This window comes from Mustela nivalis, assembly GCF_964662115.1.
Source record: "Mustela nivalis genome assembly, chromosome: 1".
Lineage (NCBI taxonomy): Eukaryota > Metazoa > Chordata > Mammalia > Carnivora > Mustelidae > Mustela > Mustela nivalis.
In genome coordinates, this window is record NC_139020.1 from 202,513,725 (window position 1) to 202,521,959 (window position 8,235).

Below are 8,235 nucleotides of genomic sequence, written 5' to 3' on the forward strand. Positions count from 1 at the left end.
TGCCTTCGGCTCGGGTCATGATCCCAGGATCCTGGGATCGAGTCCCACATCGGGTTCTCTGCTCAGCAGGGAGCCTGCTTCCCGCTCTCTCTCTCTCTCTCTGCCAGTCTCTCTACCTACCTGTGATCTCTCTCTGTTAAATAAATAAATAAATAAATAAATAAAATTCTATGGTTTGGGGTGCCTGGTTGGCTTAGTGGGTTAAGCCTCTGCCTTTGGCTCAGATCTTGATCTCAGAGTCCTGGGATTGAACCCTGCATCGGGCTCTCTACTCAGCAGGGAGCCTGCTTCTCTCCCTGCCTCTCTGCCTACTTGTGATCTCTCCATCAAATAAACAAATAAAATCTTTTTAAAAAAATTCTATGGCTGAGAAAATAGAATGTGAATAGAATATGAATGTGAGAAAATAGAAGAGGGCAATTATGTATTTATAGAGTTTGTCATATTAATTTTCTCCATTTGCTTTTCTGGTTCTCTTCACGTGTTTTTGTGAATTAGCGTCACTACATGGTGTCATTTCCTTGTTCGTATACTTTGCTCACCTCCTTTGTACTACTGTCAAGTCAAATACATTTCTACATGTTATAGGCCCAATGACATAATTAATATATATTTTCATACAATTTCTTTTTAAAATCAGTTAAGAGGGATGCCTGAGTGGCTCAGTCGGTTAAGCGGCTCAGGTCATGATATGATCCTAGCATCCTGGAATAAGTCCCACATAGGGCTCCTTGCTCCGTGGGGAGCCTGCTCCTCCCTCTGCCCCTTCTGGTCACTCTGCCTGCCTGTGATCTCTCTGTCTCTCTGACAAATAAATAAATAAAATCTAAAAAAATAAAAATAAAAATAAAAATAAAATAAAATCAGTTAAGAGACCAAAAAATGCATTCGTGCTGCCTTTTATAATTATAGATATATCTTTGTCTGTTGTCTTTCATTCTTCCTGAGTGTTAGAATTAACATCTAGGGTCTTTTCGTACTTAAAGTAGTCGCAAGTCAAACATGGGCAGGAGATGAGCTAGGTGGTGTCTTCTTGGTGGACATTTAGGTCTTGAAAAACCAGAAAATTGGTGGGAGAGGAGGATGAGGGGTGGAGTGTAGTAAGGCCCTCCCCCCCGCCCCCCCGTGCCCCACCCCCTACTGCCTCCTACTTCTATCCTGCTCAGGACAAAAGGCAACAGGCGACTCCATCCTGACGGAGCCGCGAGTGTCCACCAGGTGGCAGCAGAGCTCTTGCCTTGGCTGTGCCGCTGAGGCCAAGAGCCTGGATGCTGGTGTGTGCGGCAGGACTAAGGTCAGAACCCCACAGATGGTTCCCGGGCGTATTGTCTCTTTGGGCCTCAGTTTCCCCATCCTTGGGGGATGAGGCTAATAATCGTTTCCAGCTCTTGGGGTTATGAGATTTAAATGGCGTATAATGTTCAGACTGGGGAGGCAGGGGCCCTAGCCCTGGAGCTGTGCCACTCCAGCCTGCTTGAACTGCCAGCGCAGGGCCTCAGTTTCCCCAGGCTGCAGGCAGAGAGTGGGAGAATAGAAAAAGGTACTGGAAAACGACAGCAGGCGGGCTGCACAAATCAAGGGGTGGGAGGGCTGGAGAGGAGGGGGAGCAGGGATGGCAGTTGAGGAGAAGGGAGAGCGGAGGTGTAGGGAGAAGGAGGGAAGGGCTCCAGGCTCAGCCCCAGCCTTGGAGCCAGGCGCTTCTATCTTCAAGGCCTGGGTCAGGGTGACTCCCGCAGCTGGAGCGGAAGGAGGAACCCTGGGGAGGAGGGGGTGTGTGTGGTCTAAAGTTTGTTAAGAAGCACTTTTTCCCTTCTTGGCTCTGCTGGATGAGTGTGGCCCTGCCCACCCCACCCCGCCATGCCCACCACTCCCCTCACCCTCCCTATTTTTCCTCCCTCCCAGATGCTCTGCTCTGGTCTGCCCCCTCACCTAGCCTTGGGCCAAGCTGGGAGCCCAGCCCAGTCAGCTGTTCCAGGCTAGTGTCCCTTTGCCTCTGTCACTCACTGCCTTTCAATCAGGCCCAGCTGAATTCCTGGTTGGCAAGGGCGCCCCTGGGCTCCCCAGTCTTCCCAGTCTTTCTTATTCCATTGGACCTTGAAGGTGCCCTTCTTATCCAGGCTCCTGGGCCACACCGGGCCTCAACCCAGGTTGGATCACTACCCTGCCCATCACCACCTGAGATCCAACCCAGGTTGGATCACCACCACCATCCATCACCACCTGAGCTTCCCCATCTGGGCTACCAGCCCCTCCATCTTTCCAGGGCTCCATGTGCTGGCCCAAGATTCTGCTCCTGTCCCTTCCTCCTGCAAATGCCCCCAAGGCACTCACGCCTGGACTCCTCCCCCACCCCAGCCCCTCCTCTCCTGCCTCTAACTATTCCTGCTCCCAAATCACCTAAGGCTCTTCCTCCTAATTTGATCATTCATTCATTCTAATCATTCATTCATTCATTCATTCTTCTTTCGACTACTTCTATGTGCCAGGCACTGGGGACCCAGCAGTGATCAGGACAACAGAAAACTCCAGTCCTGCAAGAGCTGACATGCTATTGGGAGAAAATGGACAAAAACAAGAAAAATAAGAGTAATAGGCATCACAACAGAATGTGAGAAAAATAAACCGGAAGGGGTTGCTGTGGGCTCCATACAATTATTGCCTCCCATGCCCAGCCAGCGGACAGACCCCATATCCCTTTTCTCAGCCTAATTGGAGGAGGATCCTATGGCACTGTGAGTAAGGGAAGCAAGCCAAGCTGGAGGCTCTTAGTTCCTGAGCCGTCCCCCACCCCCGCCCTCCCTTTCCTGAAGGGGGAGGGCACAGTGCACACCTCTGGGGTGGGTACAGGGATTAAAAGGTTGCTCTGCATGCAAAGCCCTAATGCACTGGTGAGTACTTGATGTGTTTGCTCTTCTCATGATCAATCTGATTGCTTTGGTTCACGGTCAACTTCTGAACAGCAGCTCTCCTATTCCTATTTCCTCTCTCATTCCATGTGCTTACATATGTTCCCTTTTTTGATTAAACACTTACCTTTTGATGGTATTAACAAACACAGAGTTCAGCAGGCATGAAAAGGTAAAAGGCAACTATCTCCCTCTTCTGCCTACCATGGCTCCCCAGTGGTTACCATAGGAACAGGTGATAGAATTATGTTGGTGTTTCCCTGCGGAGGGTCTCCGCATCCTCATCGGCTTTCCAACACGAAGCAAAGCTTCCTTCCCCGGGCAGGTGCACACCTTGCTCTTTCCTTCGCCAAGCCTGGAGGTCTTCCCATATTGTCAGCCCTGTGTCGCCTCAGTCTTTTTGCACAGCCGTGTAGTATTCAGTGCTGAGAATGGCCAGAGTTTATACAGCAAATTCCTGCATGGCTGGGCATTCGGGTCGTTTGCAGCTGTTTGCTGTTACAAAGAGTGCCACGATGAATCCATAGCCCTCTCTAGTAGGTATCACTCCTGGGAGGTTGGAAGGAGCCTTGCTGGGTCCCATGGCATTTTCTTCATCTTCCTCCTGAATCCCTCTGCAGGGCTGGGCTGTTTCCACCCCTGGCGGCCACAGTGAGAATCAGTGCAGAGTCCTGAGATTACAGTGAACTCTCACACGGTTCATCTGGTCAGTCAAGCAGGTGGGAAACAAACCCCTTGTTATTCCTCCCCGCCCCCAACCTTCTCAACTTTTTAAAGTTTTTAAATTTTTATTATTAAGGATTTTATTTAATTAATTAATTTATTTATTTATTTGAGAGAGGGACAGAGATAGCAAGAGAGAGCATAGAGCAGGGAGGAAAGGAAGACGTACATTCCCTCCCATCTGAGCAGGGAGCCCGACGTGGGGCTTGATCCCAGGACCCTGGGATCATGACCTGAGCTGAAGGCAGATGCTTAACCGACAGAGCTACCCAGGCACCTCCCCACACCCCGCCTTTCACCTTTGTTAAGTGTAATTAGACTAAATAGCCCGTGTTAAGCACATGCTTTGTGCAGTTTTGACAAGTGTGTAAATCTATGACCCTGACAATGTCCACCATGGTCATGACCACAGTAAAGATGATGAACATACATCATCACCCCCACCAGCGTTCTGCACCCCTTCCCGGCACCCTCTTCTCTGCCCTTTCCACTGCCAGGCAACCTGATCTGCTCTGTCACCAAGAATAGTTCGCTTGTTCCAGAATGTTATATGTACGTAAGCTTTGTGCTTGGCTTCTTTCCCTCAGCACGATGATTCTGAAATTGTTCCAAGTTGTTGCATGTATCAGTAGTTCATTACCACTTTTTTTTTCTTTTAGAGAGACAGCGCACACTTGTGTGAGTGGGGGATGGGCAGAGGAAGAAGGAGAGAGAAGACTTAGCTAACTCCACGCTAAGCACCAGTCTAATGCCAAGCTCGACCTCAGGACCCTGAAATCATGACCTAAGCCAGAGCCAAAAGTTGGACGTTTAACAGACTGAGGCACCAGGCGCCCCCCCCCCTTTTTTTTAACCAAGTTGAGTTCCACTGTGTGTGTGGCCGGACCAGAGGGGGTTCCTCTGTTGAGCTGGGAGAACATCTGAATTGTTTTCTATTTAGAACTATTACAAATAAAGCTGCTCATGAGCCTGTATGCACAAGCCCTTGTATAGACACAGGATTTAACCTCTCTAAATGCGTAGGAGGAAAAGAGCTGGGTCCTACTGTAAGAAACGGCTAGACAGTTCGCCACAATGGCTGCGCTATTTTGCATTTCCACGAGCAGCACATCAGGAGCACTTGCTATTGTCTTTTTTTTTTTTTTAAGATTTTATTTATTTATTTGACAGAGAGAGAGAAAGAGAACACAAACAGGGGGAGCAGAAGGAGAGGGAGAAGCAGGTTCCCTGCTGAGCAAGGAGCCCAATGTGGGGCCCGATCCCAAGACCCTGGAAGCATGACCTGAGCCGAAGGCAGACGCTTAACCGACTGAGCCACCCGGGTGCCCCATTGCCTGTCTTTTTAGTTTTGTTCATTCTACTGGGTGTAAAGGGCTGTCTCACATTGGTTTATATCTGCATTTACCTCTGGATAATGATTTTGTGCATCTTATGTGTGCTTCTTGGCCATTCATATATCCTCTTCAGTGAAATGTCTACTCATATCTGTTGCACGTATTATTTTTTTTTAAGGATTTATTTATTTTAGAGAGAGAGGGAGAGTGCAGGGGGTAAGGACAGAGGGAAACAGAGAGAAAATCTCAAGCAGGCCCTATACCAGCACCAACCCCACATGGGCTCCATCCCATGACCCTGAAATCAGGACCTGAACCTAAACCAAGAGTTGGATGCTTAATTGACTGTGCCACCCAGATGCCCCTGTTGTCCATATTCTAATTGAGTTGTCTTGTATTGTTGAATTGTAAAAGTTATTTATAGATTCTGGATACAGGTTTTTGTTTATTTAACATGCATTTTTAGTATTTTCTCCTGATCTGTGTTTTGCCTTTCTGTTTTCTCAGTGATATCTTAGAAGAGCAGAACTTTTTTATTTTGATTAAGCCAAATTTATCATTTTTTCCAGGTAAGAAAACATTATCTGCCCCAAGTTTGCTAAGATTTCTTCCTTTTTTTTTCCCCTCTGCCCGCTGCTCCCCCTGCTTGTGCACTCTCTCTCTCTGACAAATAAATAAATAAAATCTTTTAAAAAATGAGTTTTGTTATTTTAGGTCCTTTGTAATTCTATATAAATTTTAAAGTCAGAGCCAATTTCTGGAAAAAAAAATTTCCTGCTGAATCAGAAATCCGTTTGGGGAGAATTGACATCTTAACAACACTGAATCAGTCAATCTATGAACATTTTTCATATGAATCATATGAACATTTTTCAATTTATTTAGGTCTTCATGCATTTTGCTTGGTAGTATCTGTAGTTTTTAGTGCAGATATCTTATACTTCTTTTGCTAGATTTACTCCTAGATATTTAATTTTTTTGGTGCTGTTGCAAATAAGATTTTTTTAAAACAATTTCACTTTCCAACTGTTTGCTATTATATAAGAGAATATATAGTATAGGGCACCTGGGTGGCTCAGTCAATTAAGTGTCTGCCTTTGGCTCAGGTCATGGTCCCAGGGTCCTGGGATCAAGCCACGCATTGGGCTCCCTGCTCAGTGGGGAGCTTTCTTCTCTCTCTCCTTCTGCCTACTGATCTGCATACTTGTACTCTCTCTCTCTGTCAAATAAAGAAATAAAATATATATATATATATATATATTTTTTTTTTAAAGAGAGAGATTACAAGTAGGCAGAGAGGCAGGCATAGAGAGAGAGGAGGAAGCAGGCTCCCCGCTGAGCAGAGAGCCCCATGCGGGACTCGATCCCAGGACCCTGAGATCATGACCCGAGCTGAAGGCAGCGGCTTAACCCACTGAGCCACCCAGGCGCCCAAGAAATAAAATCTTTTTAAAAAATCAGATGTTGGGTGCCTGGGTGGCTTAGTGGGTTAAAGCCTCTGCCTTCGGCTCAGGTCATGATCCCAGGGTCCTGGGATCAAGCCCCGAGTCCGGCTCTCTGCTCGGCGGGGAGCCTGCTTCCCCCTCTCTCTGACTGCCTCTCTGCTTACTTGTGATCTCTCTCTCTGTGTCAAATAAATAAATAAAATCTTAAAAAAAAATCATATGTAATATATAAGAATTCAATTGAATTTTGTATATTAACTTTTAAACTTGTGAACTTGCTAAATAAATTTATTAGTTCTAGTAGTTATCATAGATTCCCTTGGATTTTTTACATTATAAATAATCATATCATCTGCAAATAGTTTAACTTCCTCCTTTCTAATCTTTTACCTTTTATTTATTTTTCTAGCCTCATTGTAATGACTATGACCTCTAGAGGGATGTTGAATAGAAGTGGTGAAAATGGACATCCTGGTCTTCTCTCCAATCACAGCAGGAAACAATTCAGTCTTTCACATTAAGTAAAATATTACCTATAGCTTTTTCTTGTAGATGCTTCTTATCAGATTGAGGACATTTCCATTCACACCTACTTTGCTAACAGTTTTTATGAATAGTTGTTGAATTTGGTCAAATCTTTCCTACATCCCTTGAAATGATCTATGGTTTCACTGTGTGTTTTTTTAAAGGTTTTTAAAAAATATTTTATTTATTTATTTGAGAGAGAGAGAGCACAAGCAGGGGGAGCAGCAGAGGGAGAGGGAGAAGCAGGCTCCCCACTGAGCAGAGAGCTGAATGTGGGGCTCGATCCCAGAACCCTGGAATCATGACCTGAGCCAAAGGCAGATGCTTAACCAACTGAGCCACCCAGGCGCCCCTTCACTGTGTTTTGAATTTGCATTTCTCTTAATATGAGTGAGGTGAGCATCTTTTTCTGTTTATTATTTTTTAAATATTTTAATTATTTATTTGAGAGAGAGAGGGTGAGCACGAGGGAGCACAAGCAGAGTGAGAGGCTCAGGGAGATGCAAACTCCTCACTGAGCGGGGAGCCTGACGTGGGACTTGATCCCAGGACCCTAAGATCATGACCTGAGCCAAAACCAAGAGTCGAACACTCAACCCACTGAGCCACCAGACACTCCTCTTTTTCTGGGTTTAAGAGCCATTTGTATTTCCTTTTTTGTGACTTCTGGGTTCATATTCTGTTAGGTTATTGGCATTTTCTTATTGTTTTCCAGGAGGTGCTTGTATAATGAAGATATTTTATTTATAATACGAGTTCACATTTGTTTCCAGTTTCATTTGTTTATATTTTGACTGCATTTATGGGCTTTTTGCCAGCAGAAAATTTGGAATGTTTACATCACTAAAGTTTCCAATTTGTTCTTTTTTTTTTTTTAAGATGTTGTTTATTCATTTGACAGAGAGAGAGCACAATGAGGGGGAGCAGGAGATAGAGAGGGAGAAGCAGGCTCTCTGCTGAGAAAGGATTCTGATGCCGGGCTTGACCCCAGGGCCCTGGGATCATGACCTGAGCCAAAGGCAGGTCTGACTGAGCCCCCCAGGGACCCCTTCCCTGAAACTTCCTGATGGAGCTTTCACATATCCCTCTCTGGGGCTGAGGGTGTCACCTTTGTCCTTACCTTCTTCCCTTCCTGCTCATTCTCAAAATGCCACAGTGACCATCACACTGGAGTTGTCAGCCTCTAGAAACTCACGGTCTTTCCTGGAGGGCAGGAGCCTCCATCTCGGGGCCAGGGGTGGGAGTAACATTTGCATTCTTCTCTGCTGAAGTCACCCAGGAAGTAAAAGAAGGATGTTACCT

General features: G+C 45.9%; 1 long non-coding RNA gene across 1 annotated transcript; it reads right to left on the reverse strand.

Moving 5' to 3' along the window:
* Window positions 1-875: 875 nt before the first annotated feature.
* LOC309853398 lies at window positions 876-8,202 on the reverse strand. Its single transcript, XR_014305654.1, has 3 exons — window positions 8,054-8,202; window positions 3,034-3,545; window positions 876-1,050 (listed from the first exon to the last, which is right to left on the reverse strand). It is a non-coding gene; the product is annotated as an uncharacterized lncRNA (long non-coding RNA).
* Between the last annotated feature and the right edge of the window lie 33 nt (window positions 8,203-8,235).